Raw genomic sequence first — 24,182 nt, forward strand, 5'->3', positions numbered from 1 at the left:
TAACCACACTTGAACTCATCACTCTGTATGTAACCATTCACAATACACACACATTGTATATTAACATATAGACACATACACTTACACATATTAAAATATATTTTGACTTAATTGTTTGCCTTCTCACGGATATTTGTGGAAGTGGTAATTAGGGTATATTTATTAAGCTTCATATTTAGAAAAACCAAAAATACAAATCAGTCTCAAGAGTCATGCACACACACACAATCTCCTTAACTAAAAAATAACAAATTTCTCAAAGGCATAGAATGAACCTTTGTATTTCTAATGTCTAATAAGTGGGTCACCGCACTGTAGTTTCTAAGTAAATGTTGATGATATTTGCATCTCTTCCTACCCCTCTGCCCCCACTAATTACAAAGGGAATGATGACTTACTGATGCTCTCTGTCCCTTTATCTAAAAATTTTAAAGTATCCATGTTTGACAAGTAAAATTCACTATTATCATGGAAAACTGACTTAATAAGTGCTTAATTAAAAGAGCTTAGCTGCTCTATTCTGTCTAGTAGGGATAATTAAAGCTTCAACTGAAAAGCTTTTCCCACACATAAACTGAACTAACAAGTCCTGGCTTGGGTAGGGGGTGCACCTACCATGTAACCAAAATAACACTACAGTTTTGTCACAAATGACAGTAAAGTTTCTCCTCAATATGAATAACATGGAAGGCATTGAAGGTGGCTCTGTCACACTCAGTTTTATTACAGGGCAGATACTTCGAAGTCAGTGACAGTGTCAGGTGGTCCCACTTTGTTTTCTGTACTGCTCATAATCTTATTTATGAGCATTGGACCTTTCTTAAAAAGCTCCCCACGATGCTCTAATGTATAGCTAGAGCTGAGGCCCAGTAAAACAGATGATCCTCAGTTCTTGTGCAGCTTGAAACCTGTAACTCGACACAGCACACTGACAGCATATCTCTGGGTCTCATCTTTAAAGGCATAAAGTGTCCATTGCTTCTAGAGCAGTGAGATACACTGTGTACCCCGGAAAGGACACAACCTAGCCCCCATTGTGAGTTAATCATCTAAAAATCTAAAATGAGCTGGGCTTGTTTTCTGATTCAACTTGCTCTATAATTAACCATCAAAAGCCTGAAGATAAGAGCAATTTGGCCTAAAGAGACTGTGTCTTAGGGTGGAGGGTATACTGCAGAAAGTAAAATGTATGGGTGAGGATAAAAAGCAATCCCATGCTCCATGATTCTATCTTAAACATAATCCAATGTGTCAATTATGACCATACACAGCTGGACAATACAATAAGGCCCTGTCATTATACTGTCTTACCAGACATGGACACTCACATGAGTAATAAACAAGCACCACTATTTTCCATTGAAGATTTTACAGGTAACTTCAATTGATAATTTTAGCACCATTTCAGTTTATTCTGACTAGCATTTCTTTCAAGAAAGAACATTCATTAAATTATTAATCAAAATATACTTACTAAATCCTACATTCAGGAAAACCAGGCCAAAAAGTTCTAATGTAAAGATTTTTAAAGTAAGATATTTAGACAGACACTGTCTCGCTAACCACTCTTTTAAGTATTCTCAAAGCAAGTATTGGGAAGGGTCAATAGTTCTGTAAATGAGTCTTTCTGACATACATGTCTTCATTAAAATTCAGCCAGTTTGGGCTTCCCTGGTGGTGCAGTGGTTGAGAATCCACCTGCCACTGCAGGGGACATGGGTTCGAGCCCTGGTCTGGGAAGATCCCACATGCCGCAGAGCAACTGGGCCCGTGAGCCACAACTACTGAGCCTGCGCCTCTGGAGCCTGTGCTCCGCAACAAGAGGCCCGTGCACCGCGATGAAGAGTGGCCCCCGCTCGCCGCAACTAGAGAAAGCCCTCCCACAGAAATGAAGACCCAACACAGCCAAAAATAAAATAAATAAATAAATTTATTTTAAAAAAAAGAAAATTCAGCCAGTTTTAAAAGCTGCTCCATTTGCATTATAAAATGCTAATAAAAAATGCTGATTCACTCTGGCACTACACATCAACATAAATATGATATAAATGAAATTTACTTTAAACCCCCTGAGAAATGAATACTGTTGGCTTTATCCATAAATGTCACTAAGGAAATAACAGATTCTGGGGCAAAGGAAACCAAAGGCAAGTGGTTCCAGGGTCATTCCCTCCTTTCTGACCAGCATAAATTGCCCAAATAGGTCCACATGAGCAACAGGACCTTATTTTATACTATCTTGCAAACATGGTTCTCTTAATAAATATAAAAGCTTTGAAACAACAGCCCTGAACGAGTCCTGAGATTTTGGCCGCTGTTCTGAGATCTGATAGCTCTCTAAGGCAGGAAGAGAGGCTTTTTTCTTCTTTTTTAAAAAACATGTACAGGCAATTAGACTAGTGTCATAGGATGCTTCCTCATGGTTCAGAAAGCATTTCTGTATTTCAATAATAATAATTAGTATGTACAAAACTCTCCACAGATGCTAATTTATGGAGCACTTTAGACACTGCTTCACAACATAACAAGGCAATGCCTGCCTTGAGGCACTTTCTTTCTCAATCAGATAGTAAGATAATTTGGAGAGAAAATGAGAGGTGATGTTGGAGGGGAGAACAGCAATTAAGGTTTCAAGAAGAGGTGGGATTAAAGAAAGGAACAGACACAAAAGGAAGGAGGGGTAGTCCTGGAGATAAAATCCTAGTAGCCTTTACAAAGGGAGGGAAATCTTGAAGAGTGAGAGACTAGGACAAACTACACAGCTGGTAGCAGTCTGGGTGGATCATCCTGCAATTCAAGGATGGAGACTGGTGGGAAGAAATAAAGCCACAGAGCAGTAAGAGAACCAGAGGTATTCTGAAATATAAAGAAGGGACAGCACCTTCTTCAATACAAACAAATTCTGGCAGAAGAAAACACAAATCTCTCTTCCTTTGCCAAAGCCTAAAAAAGACTACAGCTGTAGACTCATCCAAAGAACTTACGGGCAGATGTCTAAACTACTCTAGAGTGGGCTCAGATAAAAACAAGAATGGGGCTTGGAAACTTCTACATCCAGTGTGGTTAACAGAGGTTTGCAAGAGGAGCATGTTATTGTTGTTTAGAACCTAGGCTCTGGAATCTCACTGCTACGTTTAAATGCCAGTTCAGCCACCTAACAGACATGAAACCGTGGGCCAATTATTTAACCTCTCTATGCCTCAGCTTGCTCATCTGAAAAACTGGGATTCTAAGAATCCTCACTTCATAGGGTTACTGTAAGGCTTCAGTTCTCAGCATAAGTATCTGGTTGTTTCCCAAGACACTGGTGTGCCACTCATGAATTGAGATTTGCTCAAACGTTGATTTTCTCAGCCCACTGGGTGACCAGTGGACTCCTGGGGTGGTCCCAGGGCTACCATGTACAGCTGAGCAGGCTGTATACTGAACAACTGAAGGGAGGTATCATTCATATCATAGTCGTTAAAGATCTGCATTTTATTACAATAATTTTCCAACAGATGGCAGTAAAGTAACTTGAGAAAGGGGTATTTTTTTCCTAATTCATACAGAAGAGTTGTATGGACTAGTAGAAGTGCAGGGCAGCAAGAACCCCCTGTGGTACAAACACTGTCACTGTCTTAAGGATGCCATAACATGGTTTTACTGTTCTTGGTACAGTTATACGTTACAGGCAATATAAAGACAACTAATTCTTTGTCCTGTGTTCTCATGAAGCTCACAGTCTAACAATGTAGGTTAAGGTAAGATAATAAAAATCTGTAATTCATTACAGGAAAAAATCAGGGTGTGATAGAGCTCTGGTCTCTTATGCAACCCTTACTTTCTGTTTCTGCCACCGAGAAGTGGAAAGGCCTTTACAAGCAGGAAGCAGTTCGCAGGATGACAGTCCTCTGTAGTCATTTCTATCCTCTGCCAAACAGGAGTCCACTTTTATATCCATCTGTTCCTGTTCCCTTAGTCCTTCAAACAAAATAAGCTTTTAGAAGAAGTTTTATTGATCCTAGCCTGATGATAAATCTGTATGTCTGAGAACAGAAAGACTGGAATGAAATCTTAACACTTTTACAGAAGTCTAACCAACCTGTGGAATCGACATGGTCAGAGTATTCCCTGGTGGATGATTTGGGTTTGGGCTGCTTTCTTCAGAAAGTATGTGCTAACATCATTCTCCTGCTTTACCCAAACCTTGTGCAGGAAATCTGGAATTCCAAGAGGTATTTATTTCTGAGTCCTGCTCTCTAGAGGATTCTGGTGCAAAAGCTAAGGAGAAAACTTTATTTCCTCACTGTGATTTTTGCCTAACGTTATTAAATCCAAGAGGTATACAATATGATGTGAGCTACATAATTTAAAATTTTCTATTAGCCTCATTAAATAAAGTAAAATGAAATAGGTGAAACCAATTTAAATAATATAATCTCAATTAAGACTAGCCACATTTCAAGGGCCCAAGAGCCACATGTAGCTTAGTGGTTACCATGCTGGACAGCACAGATCCAAGATGATTTAAGAGCAAGCTAAAGAAGGGAATTCCCTGGAGGTCCAGGGCCCATTGCTGAGGGCCTGGGTTTGATCACTGGTCAGGAAACTAAGATCCCACAAGCCATGAGGCATGGACAAAAAAATCAAAAACAAGCAAACAAACAAAAACAAGCTAAAGAAGAGCCTTCTTGTAAGCTCTAAGAGGTACTGTAGAGCATAGTTTGATAGTAGACCTCAGGATAGAATGACATCAGTCTCTTGTGTCAGCTTTGCTTGTATTATCTCAGAACAAGAATATTTATGGTTGTTCAAACTCTGTGAGAGAACCAAAAAGGAAAGTCAGCAGAATGACGAAGCTGAAGATGAGCGTAAGAGACATGAGACAGCAAGATTTAAACAAGGGAGCAGCCAATAGAGACACAAATAGATGACAAAAATCCATCAATTTTCAGGTACAGTAGACCATCATAGGAAAACCAAAAGCAGATGAAAATGACTGGTTTAAAAACAGTAAATTTATATTCTGAAACTAATTATCAAATTTTGTTCTCTAGTAAGATATTTTTTCTTAAAATTTTAGAAAAACCTGAAAAATCTATCCTGAGAAGCTCACAATTCTTAAAAAAGGGTACAGGCATACCGTGGAGATTTTGCGTGTTCTAGACTACTGCAATAAAGCGAGTATCCCAATAAAGCGAGTCACAAGAAGTTTGTTTCCTAATGTATATAAAAGTATGTTTACACTCTACTGTAGCCTATTAATTGTGCAATAACTTTATGTCTAAAAAACCAACATACCTATCTAAATTTAAAAATACTGTATCGCTAAAAAAATGCTAACCATCATCTGAGCCTTCAGCAAGCCATAGTAGTAACATTGAAGGTGACTCTTCACAGATCACCATAACAAATATAATAAGATCAGAGACAGATGGGTTCAGATCCTGGTTCTTCCACTTAACATCTGTGTTCTCAGGTAGGTTACTTAACCTCTCAAAGGCTCAATCTCCTCGTGTAAAATGGAGATAAATACCTGCAGCTAATAAGGATTGCTGTGATTATTAAATAACAGAATGCATGTGATGTGCTCAAGATATTAGACATTAATGCTATTATTACTGAATGATCACTAAATCTTTAAACTAGAAGGCATTAGACAACCAACTACCATATAAATTCCACTTTAAACTACTTAAGGAGTTTACTATTGCAATAGTAACTATTACTATCTCAAGGCAAGTTGTTACTTAACTTGATACAATTCTTCTGGGATAATGTACTGAGGAAATTTCTTTTTATTGATATTTGTTAGTTTCTGTTTTGCATTTAGTACTAGCTGTAAAGTTTGAATTTCTGCCCAACTTTCTAGACAGTGCTAGCCGGCCTAGGAAGTTGATGGTGAGTTTCTTTACAAAATTCTAACACAATCTTCATACAGATACCAAGACATATCAAATTGGTCATACAAAAAATACATATATCAAGTTGAAATTACACTTTTTTTTCTAGAATTGGAACAGTATTCTGCTGCAGCAACTTCAGATCTGCTTTACTTTAAACAAAGTAGAAAGGAAAGATTTAAACATTTACTTTTTTGTTTATATGAAATATGGCTATGAGAGGAGTAGTTAAATCTGGAGCTTTCCAAGTAGAAAAACCAGGCCAATATTACTTCATCTCTTTAAAAATCAGGTTTAAAATATCTTTCCTACCAAGTCTCCCTTTCTAAATAGAGTTGGGGAAGGAATGTAAAAAACTACATTTATTCAAAGATAAAAAATTTTAAAGACGTCATATAAGTAGTTCTCACTAGAGTTCAGCAATCCAATGTTACGTGCTCAAAAACAATACCCTATGACTACCTCAGACAGGACAAGTTTTACAGAATGGCACATACTCTCTCAACCTTGTTTACTCAGAAGACTACAGAGGCATAAACTTAAACAGCAACTGTTACAGCTAAAACACAACACGTACACAGGACAAATGCCAGGTTAGGAGTTAAATGGAATTCATCATAACAAATAATGAACGTCTCTTTGAGAAGCAGATTAACTGAACTATGTTTTCTAATTAGGGCTAGTCTCCTGTGCATTAATATTGCTATATTTCATCCTGCTACTCATTTAAAAGGCCAAACTATTTCCTCTGTTTGCCAAATTGTGTTTAAGTCTCTTCTCTTTTTGGAAGAGGCCCCAAAATGCAAAGCACAACTATCTGTGGCTCTTTTCTCAAACAGCTCTCTGCCTATATTATGAAATTCTCAGGCAGGATTATGGCTAAACTGAATTTTACATGAATAGAGAACTTTACCCATACTCTTGGTTTGAAGCTGAAGGTATGTCCCATCCATCAAACAATGCTCCTATACTAGGACTAACTCAGGTTTTATCAGGATTCAAGATGGCATAGTAATCATCACAACTACATGAACTGTCTATGATATTGCCAGTAACCATATTCTACTTTATATACATTAACTCACTTAACTATGACAACTCTAAGGGGTGGAAATTCTTCTCATTTTACAGAACAGAAAGCACAGGCTCAGGCACGCCTGCTGAGTTGTTCAAAGTTATATACACCTAGTAAAAGGCAGGCTTCTTAACGTTAAATTTTTCTTAAGAGAATATTTTGACAATAAATTTTTAATATTTAACTACTTTGCAATTAAATGCTTAGCATTTATGTAATTAGCTTCTATACTAATTCACAGAATTTCTACAGTGGGGCGATATTCTTCAAGTATACCTAGAATGATAGAAAGCAAAGCATATTATATAAAGTTATTATATAAAATTATTCAGATGATTAAATTACAATGAAATATTTGGGTGTATGACATCAAAATATTTAGATATACAATCAGTCTATTACAAACTTTGCATTTTAGCAGATCAAATAAAAATTTTGACTATAAAATTTTTTATCAGTAAGGTTTTTTAACTGACATGGTTAGTTAGATCATGCTAAATTATATATATACCTATAAAGAATTTTGGAGTAGTAAGGAACCTCTACGAATTTAGGCATAACCTTTTCATTTAATCAATGACAAAACAGAGGCCCCCAAAACCAAAGCTGGCAATTGAACCTGACTTCCAAGTACTATTCTTTTCACTCACCAAGCTACCTCTTTCCCAAAATTACTAAGAAGGCCATTGTTTGTGCACAGCCTTTCTTGATGATTATTTAATCTAAAATTATTAAGATAACTTCTGTGCCAAGGAGCTTATGAAAGGTACAAAGTAACCAGAGGAACACAGTTTGGAGCTTCTTCAAAAAGCTAAACAGAGAATTACCATGTGACCTAGCAATCCCACACCTAGGTATACCACCCAAAAGAATTTAAAACAGGGACTCAAACAGATATCTGTATGTGAATGTTCATAGCAGCATTATTCACAATAACCAAAAGGTGAAAACAAAACAACGCAAGTATCTATCAACAGATAAATGGATAAACAAAATGTTCATGGGGGCTTCCCTGGTGGCGCAGTGGTTGAGAGTCCGCCTGCCGATGCAGGGCACACGGGTTCGTGCCCCGGTCCGGGAAGATCCCACATGCCACAGAGCGGCTGGGCCTGTGAGCCATGGCCGCTGAGCCTGCGCGTCCGGAGCCTGTGCTCCGCAATGGGAGAGGCCACAACAGTGAGAGGCCCACGTACCGCAAAAAAAAAAAAAAAAAAGTTCATGGACTATTACTGAAATATTTTTCAGCCATAAAAAGGAATGAAGTTCTGACACACGTTACATGGATTAAATCTGAAAACATGCTAAAAGAAGACAGTCACAAAAGGACAAATATTGTATGATTCCACTTTTATGAAATATCTAGCATAGGCAAAATCATAGACACATTAAGTAGATTAGGCATTACCAGGGACTGGGGTGGGAGGGAATGGGGAGCTACTGCTTAATGGGTATAGAGCTTCTGTTTGGGGCCATGAAAACTTTCGGGAATAGACAGACAGTGGTTATGGTTGCACAACATTCTGAATGTAATTAATGCCTCTGAATTGTACATTTTAAAATGGTTAAAATGGTAAATTTTGTTAGATTTTACCACAATAAAATCATCAAAAAGTAATTTCCTTGACAGAATCCTTTACATAATTATCCATCTTCAAAACACTTAATTCTAGAATCCTATGGTTTCAACAACTATCAAAAGCAAATAGTTCAACATAACATTAAAAAAATAACAATAGGTGAAACCAGGTAAAAGATTGATGGGAATTATCTGTACTATTTTTGCAATTTTTCTGTAAATCGAAAACGGTTCTAAAATGTTTTGTTTTGTTTTTTTAAAAAGCAACTGGAGTTCTCTATGAAGTTCAGCCCAAGTTACACAAAGACTCCTTGAAGCACATTTTAAAGTTATAAGAATTTGAGCAGAGCTAGTAATGTAGACAAGGGGAGTGCCTATAACACAATAATAAATTTACTATTCTTCCAACCTTACTGGAGACCTTCTAAGTAATCTCACTTTAAGGAAATGGAAGATATTCCCCTGCCCCAAATACCATTTCCCAAATTCCTTTTCAGACTAAGTTTAGTTAATATTAATATATAATTATATTAAAATAAGTTATTAAAATGTTTTATACAAGATCCAAGTACTCATGTCTTTGGCCCTAAAGTAAGCACAAGGATTGAATTACATACTCTAACTGATCAACCATCATTAAATAAACATTTCCTTTTAGTACAGTGTCTTATGTTCTCTGACATGAATGTGCAAGTTTATCTTATCAGAAACTACACATGAGAAAAAAATTAGCTTTTATATGAAAGAACCAAAAATACAGTTAGAATAAGAATAGAAATTTAGAATAGTTTTATTCAAGTTGCCACACCACGACAACTACAACAAAGATTTGCTGTCTACTCTTACTGATTTTCGTGCCAGCTGTTAAATGAGATTGACCACCTACATGTCAATTATATCAGTGGAATCTTTTTTTAAAGTTCTAATATATACATTAAAAAATTCAATTGTCTCTCCAAAACTTAAAAAATTTAACTTTATATATAAAGTAGTAATGGATAAAAAACCTGGCTGATATTTGTCCTCTGTAATAAATGTTTAGAGAAATCAGTCTAATAAAAATTAGCTAAGAAAATAAAGCAAAGATATAATTAGAACCCAAAGATACAATTACAACTAACTTTTAGCAAAGAAGTTTTTAACTATTGCACAACCAAACTATTTATACATCCAAATCACAGTTTATTAGTTCTACAACTTCTCCTTTGTCATTTTAAGCTTCACTGTAAGAGCTTCAATCATCCAGGCCATGTAATTACCTTTAAGAAGCATGCTTAGGGTGTTTCTGGACTACAGGTCCATACAGCATTTCTCTTTGTCCTCTTGGGAATAGAACATCAATTGCTTTCAGCTAAATGCATTCACATATGAATATTTTAGTACAATTTAATGCTTCTACACCAACCCCAAAGGAACAGAGCATCAATTTGTGAACACTGTTCTCTTGGAGTTAAAAGCCAAGCTGGATAATACAGTATGAAAGGGGTTGTCAATCTTTAGCTTTTTAGCAAGTCAGAAAAGCAGTCCATAAATTCAGTCCCAGCTGTGTACAAATAACTCCATAAAATTTATTCATACACAGATTTTTCAACATTAGTGAATTTTTTCAAGAGAACCCCAAAACAAAATTTCTTGTCTTGCTAAATTCTCCCCAAAACTGCTTCTTCATCTAGTAACTATTCACCTTGTCTTAGAATTATAAATGAACCACTAATCTGTTAGTAAAATACAAAGTAATCTACTTCCACTAAGTGTAAAAACACATTTTCCTGGCATTAGGTAACAGATTCTTTAATGACTGCAAGATGCTTATATGTTTGGATGATTAGGAACATAAAGTCATCAACAGGGCTTCTAAAAGGCAATCCAGAAAAAAAGTTAAATGGGAACTACCACTAACTATGACAAGGCTTAAAAAGCCATATTCATTAAATTCTAGTCAGAGCATAAATCTGACACTCTGTTAAGCTCAACACATGTTAATTAATGTCCTAACGAACTATCAGGTATTCGTTAAAGAATTCAATACCTCTTCATGATTTCAAAACAAACAAACTTTCATCTAACAAGGATTTATAATAGTAATTATAAAAATAGCTAATTCACAGTACTTATACTATATGCCAGGCACAGTTTTAAGTGTTTTACATATACTAACTCATTAAATCTTTAGAACTACCATATGAAGTATACAGACTGTTACTATCACCATTATACAGCTGAAAAAACTGTGGCACAGAGAAGCTAAGTGATCTGTCCAAGGTCACAGAGCAAGCAAGTGGTAATACTAAGAACTGAATTCAGACAATCTGGCTACAAAGTCTGGACTGTTAACATTTTTAACCATTATATGACACTGTCTATTGTAGGAAACTACTTTAACATCTCCTAGTGGTGAAACACTAGAATTCCCTTGAAAATAAGAGGTAGAGATGTTTATCAATCAAAACTCCAACTGTGGAGCTTGACAAATTAATTCTAAAACTGTGGCGAACGGCAGAGAGCCAAAAATGGCTAAGACGGTTTTGGAGAAGAATGAGGGAGAGGGGTATTGCCCAGCTAGATAACTTTATTATAAAGCTTTAGGTGCAGTATTGGTACAATGATAAACAACTGATAGATAGAACAGAACAGGGAACACAGAAACAGACTTGTGCATATATGTAAACTTGATATGTAAGAGGTAACACTGTAGATCAGTGGGGGAGAAAGGAAATGTGTAATAAATGATTAGCTACATGAGGAAAAATTAAATAGTTACTTCACACCAAACAAAAAATCAAATTAAGCAGATTATAAACCAAAATGGGAAAAGCAAAACTTTAAAGAAAACAAATACTGATTAATATTGTTAAGACCCTGTCTTAGGAAAGATTCCTTAAATAAGACACAAAAAGCACATATCAAAAAAGAAAAACTGTTCAACAACGTTAAAATTATAAGCTTCTGTTTATCAAAAAATATGATTTAAAGAATGGAAAAGACAGCCATAACTGAGAGGAAATGTAACACACATAACAAAAGATTAGTATCTAGAATATACAAAAGAACTTCCAGAAATTGATAAGAAGACAGACAATTCTATAGCAAAATGGGCAAAAAAGATATAAACATGAAACTCAGAGAGGGAAAAAAACCATGAATGGACATTTAGCATATGAAAAGATCCCCCACTAATAATCAGGGAAAAGCAAATTAAAAAACACAGTGAGATTTCATGCCCATAAGACTAGCAAAACTTTTTAAAAATCGTAGTAAAACATAACTAACAAAGAAGTTACCATTTTAATCATTGTTAAGTGTAGTTCTGTAGCATTAAGTATGTTTGCCTTGCTCTGCAACAATCACCACTACCTATCTTTGGAACTATCATCTATCTCTAGAACTGCAAAACCTTAAAAAAGAGAAAATACCAAAATACAGAGATGATGAGAATAAAGGTAAATTTTATAAACTGTTGTTAAGTGTAAATAACCACTTTGGAAAATAATTTGTCAATATCTGGTAAAGCTAGACATTTACTGGTAACTAAGCTATTCGACTCTTAGGCATACTTCTCGAGGGAAATACTAACATGCAAGGAGACATTTAAGAATCTTTACAGCAACATTACTTGTAATAGCAAGAATTTATAGACTACCTAAATAAACATCCATTAATAGGAAAATGGTGGAGTTATGATATATTTATATACTAGAATACCATAAATCAATGAAACACAAATGAAAAAATGCTACCTGGATTAAATGAATGAATCTCACAAACAAAACTGACTAAAAACAGGATAAAGAACACATACAGTAAACAAAGTGGGTATAGAGGGAATATACCTTAACATAATAAAGGCCATATATGACAACCCCACACGTAACATCATACTCAACAGTGAAAAGCTGGAAGTTTTTCCTCTAAGATTAGGAGTAAGACAAGGATGCCTACTCTCACCAATCTCATTTGATATAGTATTAAAAGTCCTCACCACAGCAATTAGGCAAGAAAAAGAAATAAAAGGCATCCAAAGGCATTCCTTGGAAAGGAAGAAGTAAAACTGTCTCTACTTGCAGATGACATGATATTATATACAGAAAACCCTAGCTCTCCTGCCCACCCGGCAGTGGTGCATGGAAGGCAGGGGTGTGGACCCCGGCCTGCCTTTGGTCTTCCACCACTGCCTCTCATGCCATGGGCACTCTAGCCTTGCTGCATGTCTCATGACAGGCCCTCCCCATAGTGGGGTAAGGGCGGGGGTGGCCTGCCACTGCCATGCACCCCTCTCAGTGTGTGAAAGCATCTCGCCCTGCCCTCAGTGGTGCCCCTGCAGTGCTCCGGGTTGCCCCTCAGTGGCCCAAGCTGTGGCATCATTTCCCACTGCCGGCAAGGCCCTCGAGTCCCCACCGCGATGGTACATCCATTGAGCAGATCTCTCGGGATATTGAGAGGTCTTTTCCAGAGATGTTCATGAATGGGCTCCTTTCCATCCTAGAGATCGACCTGAATAGATTCTCATCATTCTATGTGATTTCAAGGGCACCTATCAGGCACCGGAGGGGGACCATGGACACCTAACGGGACAGGAGGAACCCCCAGTGACTGGCTTCCGGGATCTTGGCTCCCAGGCCGGAGGTATTGCCCAAGCTCCTGTGGTGGGAGCCCTGAGTCCAAACTGCTGGACTAACAGAGAACCTCAGACCTCAGGGAATATTAATCTGTGTGAGGCCTCCTGGAGGTCCTCATCTCAGCACCAAGACCTGGCTCCACCCAACTGCCTGCAAACTCCAGTACTGGACATCTCAGGCCAAACAACCAGTGAGACGGGAATACAGCAACACCCATCAAAAAAAAAAAATGAAATGACAAAAAAATATGTTACAGACGAAGGAGTAAGGTAAAAACCTACAAGACCAAATAAATGAAGACAAAATAGGCAACCTACCTGAAAAAGAATTTCAGAGTAATGATAGTAAAGATGATCCAAAATCTCGGAAACAGAATGGAGAAAATAAAAGAAACATTTAACAAGGATCTAGAAAAACTAAAGAGCAAACAAACAATGATGAACAACACAATTACTGAAATTAAAAATATTCTAGAAGGAATCAATAACAGCATAACTGAGGCAGAAGAACGGATAAGTGAGCTGAAAGATAAAAGGGTGGAAATAACTGCCAGGGAGCAGAATAAAGAAAAAAGAATGAAAAGAATTGAGGACAGTCTCAGAGACCTCCAGGACAACATTAAACACACCAATATTCAAATTATAGAGGTCCCAGAAGAAGAAGAGAAACAGAAAGGGACTGAGAAAATATTTGAAGAGATTATAGTGGAAAACTTCCCTAACATGGGAAAGGAAATAGTCAAACAAGTCAAGGAAGCACAGAGAGTATCATACAGGATAAACCCAAAGAGAAACATACTGAGACACGTATTAATCAAACGATCAAAAATTAAGTACAAAGAAAAAAAATTAAAAGCAGCAAGGAAAAGTAACAAATAACATACAATGGAATCCCCAAACGGTTAACAGCTGATTTTTCAGCAGAAACTCTTCAAGCCAGAAGGGAGTGGCAGGAGGTATTTAAAGTGATAAGAGAAAAACCTACAACCAAGATTACTCTACCAAGCAAGGATTTCATTAAGATTCGATGGAGAAATTAAAACCTTTACAGACAAGCAAAAGTTAACAGAATTCAGTACCACCAAACCAGCTTTACAACAAATGCTAAGGGAACTTCTCTAGATATACAAGAGATGGAAAAGACCTACAATAACAAACCCGTAACAATTAAGAAAATGGTAATAGGAACAAACATATGGATAATTAACTTAAATGTAAATGGATTAAATGCTCCAACTAAAAGATATAGACTGGCTGAATGGATACACAGACAAGACCCGTACACAACCTGTCTACAAGAAACCCACTTCAGACCTAGAGACACATACAGACTGAAAGTGAGGGGATGGAAAAAGATGTTCCATGCAAACGGAAATTGAAAGAAAGCTAAATAATAATGCTACTAAATAACCAAGAGATCACTGAAGAAATCAAAGAGGAAATTAAAAAATACCTAGAAACAAATGACAATGAAAACACGACGACCCAATACCTATGGGATGCAGCAAAAGCAGTTCTAAGACGGAAGTTTATAGCAATACAATCCTACCTCAAGAAACAAGAAACATCTCAAATAAACAAACTAACCTTACACCTAAAGCAATTAGAGAAAGAAGGAAAAAAAAAAAAACCAAAATTAGCAGAAGGAAAGAAATCATAAAAATTAGATCAGAAATAAATGAAAAAGAAATGAAGCAAACAATAGCAAAGATCAATAAAACTAAAAGTTGGTTCTTTGAGAAGATAAACAAAATTGATAAAACATTAGCCAGACTCAACAAGAAAAAAAGGGAGAAGACTCAAATCAACATTACTAGAAATGAAAAAGGAGAAGTAACAACTGACAATGCAGAAATACAAAGGATCATGAGAGATTACTACAAGCAACTATATGCCAATAAGATGGACAACCTGAAAGAAATGGACAAATTCTTAGAAAAGCACAATCTTCCAAGACTGAACCAGGAAGAAATAGAAAATATAAACAGCACAATCACAAGCACTGAAATTGAGACTGTGATTAAAAATCTTCCAAGAAACAAAAGCCCAGGACCAGATGGCTTCACAGGCAAATTCTATCAAACATTTAGAGAAGAGCTAACACCTATCCTTCTCAAACTCTTCCAAAATATAGCAGAGGGAGGAACACTCCCAAACTCATTCTACGAGGCCACTATCACCCTGATACCAAAACCAGACAAAGATGTCACAAAGAAAGAAAACTACAGGCCGATATTACTGATGAAAATAAATACAAAAATCCTCAACAAATTACTAGCAAACAGAATCCAGCAGCACATTACAAGGATCATACACCACAATCAAGTGAGGTTTATCCCAGGAATGCAAGGATTCTTCAGTGTACAATAATCAATCAATGTGATAAACCATATTAACAAACTGAAGGAGAAAAACGATATGATCATCTCAACAAATGCAGAAAAAGCTTTCAACAAAATTCAACACCATTTAAGATAAAAATTCTCCAGAAAGTATAGAGGAAACCTGCCACAACATAATAAAGGCCATATATGACAAACCCACAGCCAAGATCACTCTCAATGGTGAAAAACTGAAACATTTCCTCTAAGATCAGGAACAAGACAAGGTTGTCCACTCTCACCACTATTATTCAACATAGTTTTGGAAGTTTCAGCCCCAGCAATCAGAGCAGAAAAAGACATAAGAGGAATCCAAATCAGAAAAGAAGAAGTAAAACTGTCACTCTTTGCAGATGACATGATACTATACATAGAGAATCCTAAAGATGCTACCAGAAAACTACTAGAGCTAATCAATGAATTTGGTAGAGTTGCAGGATACAAAATCAATGCACAGAAATCTCTTGCATTCCTACACACTAACAACGAAAAATCTGAAACAGAAATTAAGGAAACACTCCCATTTACCACTGCAACAAAAAGAATAAAGTACCTAGGAATAAACCTACCTAAGGAGACAAAAGACCTGTATGCAGAAAACTATAAGACACTGATAAAAGAAAGTAAAGATGATACAAACAGATGGAGACATATACCACGTTCTTGGATTGGAAGAATCAACATTGTCAAAATGACTCTACTACTCAAAGTAATCTACAGATTCAAGGCAATCCCTATCAAATTACCAATGGCATTTTCCACAGAACTAGAACAAAAAATTTCACAATTTGTATGGAAACACAAAAGACCCTGAATAGCCAAAGCAATCTTGAGAAAGAAAAACACAGCTGGAGGAATCAGGCTCCTGGACTTCAGAGAATACTATAAAGCTACAGTAATCAAGACAGTATGGTACTGGCACAAAAACAGAAATATAGATCAACAGAACAGGATAGAAAGCCCAGAGATAAACCCACGCACATATGTTCACCTTATCTTTGATAAAGGAGGCAAGAATATACAATGGAGAAAAGACAGCCTCTTCGATAAGTGGTGCTGGGAAAACTGGACAGCTACATGTAAAAGAATGAAATTAGAACACTTCCTAAAACGACACACCAAAATAAACTCAAAACGGATTAAAGACCTAAATGTAAGGCCAGACAGTATAAAGCTCATAGAGGAAAACACAGGCAGAACACTCTATGACATATATCACAGCAAGATCCTTTTTGACCCACCTCCTAGAGAAATGGAAATGGAAACAAAAATAAAAAAATGGGACCTAATGAAACTTAAAAGCTTTTTGCACAGCAAAGGAAACCATAAACAAGAAGAAAAGACAGTCCTCGGGATGGGAGAAAATATGTGCAAACAAAGCAACTGACAAAGGATTAATCTCCAAAATATACAAGCAGCTCATGCAGCTCAATATCAAAAAAACAAACAACCCAATCCAAAAATGGGCAGACCTAAACAGACAGTTCTCCAAAGAAGATATACAGATTGTCAACAAGCACATTAAAAGATGCTCAACATCACTAATCATTAGAGAAATGCAAATCAAAACTTCAATGAGGTATCACCTCATACAGGTCAGAATGGCCATCATCAAAAAGTCTACAAACATAAAAGCTGGAGAGGGTGTGGAGAAAAGGGAACCCTCTTGCACTGTTGGTGGGAATGTAAATTGATACAGCTCTATGGAGAACAGTATGCAGGTTCCTTGCAAAACTAAAGCAGAACTACCATACAAGCCAGCAATCCCACTACTGGGCATATACCCTGAGAAAACGATAATTCAAAAAGAGTCATGTACCACAATGATCATTGCAGCTCTATTTACAATAGCCAGGACATGGAAGCAACCTAAGTGTCCACTGACAGACGAATAACAAAGATGTGGCACATATATAATGGAATGTTACTCAGCCATAAAAAGAAACAAATTTGAGTTATTTGTAGTGAGATGGATGAATCTAGAGTCTGTCATACAGAGTGAAGTAAGTGAGAAAGAGAAAAATACTGTATGCTAACACGTATATATGGAATCTAAAAAAAAAAAAAATGATTCTGATGAACGAAGGGCAGGTCAGGAATAAAGACACAGACGTAGAGAATGGACTTGAGGAGACAGGGAAGGGTAAGGGTAAGCTGGGACGAAGTGAGAGAGTAGCACTGACATATATACACTACCTAATATAAAACAGATAGCTAGTGGAAAGCAGCCACACAGCACAGGGAGATCAGCTTGGTGTTTTGTGACCACCTATGGGTGTTGGGTAAGGAGGGTGGGAGGGAGGCGCAAGAGGGATGGGATATGGGGATATATGTAGACCTATTGCTGATTCACTTTGTTATACAGCAGAAACTAACATTACACTTTAAAGCAATTATAATCCAATAAAGATGTTAAAAAATAAAAATAAAATAATGTCTGAAAATTAAAAAGAGAAAACCCTAAAGACTCCACCAAAAAACTGTTAGCAGTAATAAATGAATTAACTTGGAAGACACAAAATCAATATATAGAAATCTGTTGTGTTTCTACACACAAACTATCAGAAAGAAAAATTAAGAAAACTGTCCTATTTACAACTGCATCAAAAAGAATAAAATAACTGGGAATACATTTAACTAAGGAGGTGAAAGACCTGTATACTAAAAACTATGACCCTGATGAAAGAAATTAAAGAAGACACAAATAAATGGAAAGATATTCTGTGCTCATGGATTAGAAGAATTAATATTGTTAAAACATCCATACTACCCAAAGCAGTGTACAGATTAAATGCAATCCCTATGAAAATTCCAATGGCATTTTTCACAGAATTAGAACAATCCTAAAATGTGTATGGAACCAAAATATACCTTGAATAGCTAAAGTAATCTTGAAAAAGAATAAAAAAGCTGGAGGTACCATATCAGAAATTTGTAATATAATTTAAAACTATATTACAAAGCTATAGTAATCAAAACAGTATGGTACTGACATAAAACAGACATATAGATCAATGGAATAGAACAGAGAACCCAGAAATAAACCCATTCACATATGGTCAATTAATTTATGACAAAGGAGCCAAGAATGTACAATGGGGAAAGGACAATCTCTTCAATAAATGGTGCTGGGAAGACTGGACAGCCACAGGCAAAAGAATGAAACTGGACCACTATCTTAAACCATACACAAAAATCAAATCAAAATGGATTAAGGACTCGAATAAGACCTGAAACCATAAAACGCTTAGAAAACATAGGTGGTAAGCTCCTTGACATTAGTCTTGGTGATGGTATTTTGGATTTCACACCAAAGGCAATCAAAGCAAAAATAAACAAGTTGGGCTATATCAACCTAAAAGGCTTCTGAGCAGCAAAGGAAACCATCAACAAAATGAAAAGGCTACGTACTGAATGGAAGAAAATATGTGCAAATCATATATCCAATAAGGAGTTAATATCCAAAACATGTAAACAACTCACACACCTCAATAGCAAAGAATAAACAAAACAGAATCCAATTTAAAAAATGGGCTGAGGTTATGAACAGACATTCTTCCCAAGGAAGCCACACAGAAGATGGCCAACAGGTACATGAAAAGATACTTAATGTTGCTAATCATCAGAGAACTGCAAATCAAAATCACAATGAGATAGCACCTCACACTGTTAGAAATGGCTGCTATGAAAAACAAAACAAAACAAACAAAAACCCAAGAGACGACAGCTGGCTAGCGTGTGGAGAAAACGGAGCCCTTGTGCACTGTTGATAGGAATGTAAATTGGCACAGCCACTATGGAGAACAAAATTAAAAAGAGAACTACCATATGATCCAGCAATTCCACTTTTGGATTTTTATTCAAAGAACACAAAAACACTAACTTGAAAAGATATTTATTGCAGCATTATTTACAACAGCCAAGATACGGCAACAACCTAAGTATCCACCAATGGATAAATGGATAAAGAAAATATGGTGCGGGGCTTCCCTGGTGGCCCAGTGGTTGAGAGTCCGCCTGCTAATGCAGGGGACACAGGTTCGTGCCCTGGTCCAGGAAGATCCCACATGCCGCGGAGCGGCTGGGCCCGTGAGCCATGGCCGCTGAGCCTGCACATCCGGAGCCTGTGCTCCGCAACGGGAGAGGCCACAACAGTGAGAGGCCCGCGTACCGCAGAAAAAAAAAAAAAAAAAGGAAAAGAAAAAGAAAATATGGTGTGTATATATATACAATGGAATACTATTCTGCCATAAAAAAGAATGAAATCTTGCCACCTTGAGGGCATTATGATAAATGAAATAAGAGAAAGACAAACACCATATGATCTCACTTAATGTGGAATCTAAAAAAACAAACAAAACAACTCTAAGCTCATTGATATGGAGAACAGATTGGTGGTTGCTGGGGGTCGGGAGGAAGGGTCAGAGGGTGGGCAAAATGAGCGAAGGGAGTCAAAAAGGCACCAACTTCCAGTTATAAAATAAATGAGTCATGGAGATGTAATGCGCAGCATGGTGACTATAGTTAATGATACTGTACTGCACATTTGAAAGTTGCTACAAGAGTAAATCCTAAAAGTACTCATCAGAAGAAAAAAAATCCTATAACGATGTATGGTGATGCATGTTAACAAAAAAACAGCATGTTATTATTAACATAAAGTTTTAAAAATATACAAAACAGTAGTATGTATCAGTGCTTCCCAACTTATTTATATCATGGCACACAGAATATAGTAATATTTGTATGGTACACTAGGCTAAATGAACAAGGCTAGTCATAATATTTACTCTTCCAAAGACTGAGAGGATCAACATCTTGGCAAACTTGTAAATCATCCACGGCACTCAAGTTGAAAAGTTCAGCTATATACTGTTTAGGGATCTGTCGATATACAGTAAAAGTAAAAATGAAATGCATTGAAAAAATAATCATCAAATTTAGGGTAATGGTTACGTTTGAGGGGAGGGAAGGATATGCATTGAACAAAGAGTTACAGGGGTTTTCAATTGTAATACTGCTTTTTAAATTTGGTGGTAAAAACATAGGTGTTTACTGTATTATTTTATATATAAATATATATTTACATATATATTTTTTAAATAGAAAGAAAAGAATGGGAAATAAAGTGAATTTAGTAAACATAAGCTAATTTTTCAAGCTTAGCCTAGCAAGAGAGATAAACAGGGTGGTAGCTAGCAGGGAAAAAGAGCTGCTGGGTGGGTAGATGAATAATTTTCTTTTTTTAAGGTTATAAAATAGCAGCCAGGGACTTCCCTGGTGACGCAGTGGTTAACAATCTGCCTGCCAATGCAGGGGACACGGGTTCGATCCCTGGTCTGGGAAGATCTCACATGCCACGGAGCAACTAAGCCTGTGCGCCACAACTCCTGAGCCTGCGCTCTATAACCTGCAAGCCACAACTACTGAAGCCTGTGTGCCTAGAGCCCGTGCTCTGCAACAAGAGAAGCCACTGCAATGAGAAGCCCGCGCACCACAACTAAGAGTAGCCCCTGCTAGCCACAACTAGACAAAGTCCGCATGCAGCAATGAAGACCCAAAGGCAGCCAAATAAATAAAACTAAAATAAATAAATAAATAGCAGCCAGTAGAGAGGTGCCCTGGACCCAAAGTATGGGGGTAATTAATGAAATACCATCTCAAAGGAGGTAAGAAGTGATGGGATCCAACGACAGGTAGACATATTAGTATTAAATAAGAAAAGGGCCACCTCTTTCTCTGATACATATAGGTAACCTTGGTTTTTGTTTTGTATTGTTTTTTGCTTTCATAGAGAGGACAATAAGTTGACTTGTGAAGCAGAAGGAAAGGTCAGTGTCCAAGAATAAGGGAAATGATACTAAATAAGGGGTTTAAAAAATTGGTACAATATAAAATAATGTAGTTGATATATACTAACAAATCAAAATTCAGTTCAGGCAGATATACTTGTGGAAAACTGTCTGAGGCTATACAATCCACCAATTTTTTCTGGACAAGTGATTTTCAAAACGTGCTCAGGGCTCTAATCACTCTGCAAAGGTGCCATAGGAAATCTCTCAGAATACTGAGAAAGGGAGGGAGCTGAGTTAGTAGCACTCCAGATACATGGCCCCAATTCAATCCCACTTTTTCTTATGTTATGTATGGAGCTTTCTGATAAGATTTCATATGAAGAAGGGCTCTACAACGAAACCACTATGAAATTTTATCCTAGCCAGACCTACAGGCCCAAAAGCAAATAATTTTGACTCCTTACAGTAGCACACTTAAATATTAGGCAATTGGCTGACACCGAAAAATACTATTTTTTAAAAAAAAACCTGCCCTATGAAACCACTGTCCTATTTATAATAAAGATATTGTTGAGGATGTTAGTCAATAGTGTCCTCTGTATAAGGGCTCAAGGGATAAATGTATTTCTCTGATCTTGATACCAGGCCAAATTATGCTTCCCATGTGCAATTAGCTTGTTTTTACCTTAGGGACAATGTAAATGAAGACACTGATCTTGTTTCCCAATATGAACTGGCTTCTAGAAAACCTAGTGCCAAATTGGCAGCCCGGGTCTAACAAATGGACAAGGACATACAGAACTTATTTTCTTTAAAATCTCTCTCCTAGTTTCAACACATATCTCCAACCTTTGTTTACCCTCCACCTGAATTTTCTCAAGACCACTCAAATTGCTATCCAGCCACCCCCCCACCTCACCCCAAGAGATACAAGGCAGAGTTTGGCTGTGACAGGTGTGGGAGTGGAAAGTCAGAGCAGGAACACTAAGAAATCCCTATCTCTGAGGCCCAGGTGCAGAGGACCTGCCTAAGATAAGGTTAAGTAAGAACTGAGAACCACCCCTTAACACAACCAAAGACTAAAGAGATATGACAACTAAATGCAATACTTGGCCCTAAACTAGATGCTGTACTGAGAGGGGAAATATATTATCATGAACATCAACAGGCTAATAAAATAGGAATATTCCATTAGAATATGGAAAACTGGAATTGGAATATCAACTGACAAAATCCAGATATGGAATGTAAACTGTACTTTGGCTATGTAAGAGACGATTTCTTTTTTTTTCTTTTATTGAAGTATGTTGATTTACAATGCTGTGCCAATCTCTGCTATACAGCAAAGTAACTCAGTTATACACATGTACACATTTATTAAAATATTTTTTCCATTATGGTTTATCACAGGATTTTGAGTATAGTTCCCTGTGCTATACATTAGGACCTTGTTGTTTAGCTATTCTAAATGTAATTGTTTGCATCTACCAACCTGAAACTCCCAGTCCATCCCTCTCCCTCCCCCACTCCCCCTTGGCAACCACAAGTCTGTTCTCTATGTCTATGAGTCTATTTCTATTTTGCAGATAGGTTCATTTGTGCCACATTTTTGATTCCACATATAAGTAATATATGGTGTTTGTCTTTCTCATTCTGACTTACTTCACTTAGTATGATAATCTCTAATTGCATCCATGTTGCTGCAAATGGCATTTCATTCTTTTTTATGGCTGAGCAGTAGTCCATTGTATATATGTACCACATCTTCTTTATCCATTCATCTGTCAATGGACATTTAGTTGTTTCCATGTTTTGGCTATTGTGAACAGTGCTGCTATGAACATACGGGTGGATGTATCTTTTCAAATAATAGTTTTGTCTGGGTATATTCCCAGGAATGGGATTGCTGAATTATATGGTAATTCTATTTTTAGTTTCCTGAGGAACCCCCAAACTGTTCTCCATAGTGGCTGTACCAACTAACATTCCCACCAACAGTGTAGGAAGGTTCCCTTTTCTGCACACCCTCTCCAGCATTTGTTATTTATAGACTTTTTAATGATGGCCATTCTGACCGGTGTAAAGTGGTACCTCACTGTAGTTTTGATTTGCATTTCTCTATTAATCAGTGATGTTGAGCATCTTTTCATGTGCCTACTGGTCATCTGTAAGTCTTCTTTGGAAAAACGTCTATTAAGGTCTTCTGCCCATTTTCAATTGGGTTGTTTGGTTTTTTGTTATGGAGTTGTATGAGCTCTTTGTATATTTTGGAGATTAAGCCCTTTTGGGCTTAATATTTGCTTAATTTGCAAATATTTTCTCCCATTCTGAGGGTTGCCTTTTGGGGCTTTTTTGTTTTTTATGGTTTCCTTTGCTGTGTAAAAGCTTGTAAGTTTGATTAGGTGCCCTTTGTTTTTGTTTTTATTTCTATTGCCTTGGGAGATGGACCTAAGAAAACTTTGGTATGATTTATGTTAGAGAATGTTTTGCCTATGCTTTCTTCTAGGAGTTTTATGGTGTCATGTTTTACGTTTGTCTTTAAGCCATTTTGAGTTTATTTCTGTGCATGGTGTGAGGCTGTTCTAACTTCATTGATTTACATGCAGCTGTTCTTTTCCAGCACCAATTTGCTGAAGAGGCTGTTTTTTTCCCATTTTATATTCTTGCCTCCTTTGTCGAAGATTAATTGACCGTAGGTGTGTGAGTTTATTTCTGGGCTTTCTATTCTGTTCCATTGATCCGTATGCCCGTTTTGATTTCTGTAGCTTTGTAGTACTGTCTGAAGTCTGGGAGAGTTATGCCTCCTGCTTTGTTTTTCTTCCTCAGGATTGCTCTAGAAATTCTGGGTCTTTTAT

General features: G+C 36.8%; 1 protein-coding gene across 1 annotated transcript in view; it reads right to left on the minus strand.

The window, feature by feature from the left end:
• The window catches only part of ETFA (electron transfer flavoprotein subunit alpha), an 84,753-nt gene that overhangs the window by 17,945 nt on the left and 42,626 nt on the right, over positions 1–24,182 (minus strand). The window lies entirely within an intron of this gene.

Source organism: Neophocaena asiaeorientalis, unplaced genomic scaffold (assembly GCF_003031525.2).
Source record: "Neophocaena asiaeorientalis asiaeorientalis breed wild unplaced genomic scaffold, Neophocaena_asiaeorientalis_V1.1 scaffold879, whole genome shotgun sequence".
Lineage (NCBI taxonomy): Eukaryota > Metazoa > Chordata > Mammalia > Artiodactyla > Phocoenidae > Neophocaena > Neophocaena asiaeorientalis.